General features: G+C 40.6%; 1 protein-coding gene across 14 annotated transcripts in view; it reads right to left on the bottom strand.

Annotated features, from left to right (window-relative positions):
- The window catches only part of gramd1bb (GRAM domain containing 1Bb), a 94,977-nt gene that overhangs the window by 56,697 nt on the left and 37,679 nt on the right, over positions 1–601 (bottom strand). The gene's annotated exons all lie outside the window — the stretch shown is intronic.

Genomic DNA, 601 nt, shown 5'->3' with positions numbered 1-601 from the left:
TGTGAAGGCCATGGCAAAACCTTCATTTTACGCCACTTGATGTAATCCACCGTGAATTTTGAGGTGTGTTTAGGATCATTATCCATTTGTAGAAGCCATCCTCTCTTTAACTTCAACTTTTTCACAGATGGCATCAAGTTAGCGTCCAAAATTTGCTGAAATTTTATTGAATCCATTTCTCCTTCTACTCGTAAAATATTCCTTGTGCCACTGTCTGCTATAAAGCCCCAAAGCATGATTGGTCCCCCCATGATTAACAGTTGGACAGAGGTTCTTTTCATTAAATTCTGTGCCCTTTCTTCTCCAAACGTACCTTTGCTCATTCCAGCCAAAAAGTTCTATTTTAACCTCATCAGTCCACAGAACTTGTTTCCACAATGCATCAGGTTTGTCTATTTGTTCATTTGCAAACTTTAAACGCTGATTTTTGTGGTGTGGACGTAGAAGAGGTTTTCTTCTGATGACTCTTCCATGAAGACTGTATCTGTACAAGTATCTCTTTATAGTGGAATGGTGTACCACAACTCCAGCGTCTGTCAGGTCTTTCTGGATGGAACGTGGGTTTTGACTTGCTTTTCTCACAATCCTGCGAGCGGTTCTG

Source organism: Etheostoma spectabile, chromosome 3, assembly GCF_008692095.1.
Source record: "Etheostoma spectabile isolate EspeVRDwgs_2016 chromosome 3, UIUC_Espe_1.0, whole genome shotgun sequence".
Classification (NCBI taxonomy): domain Eukaryota; kingdom Metazoa; phylum Chordata; class Actinopteri; order Perciformes; family Percidae; genus Etheostoma; species Etheostoma spectabile.
Note: the sequence above shows the minus strand (reverse complement) of the source record. Positions and strands in the feature narration are given on the sequence as shown.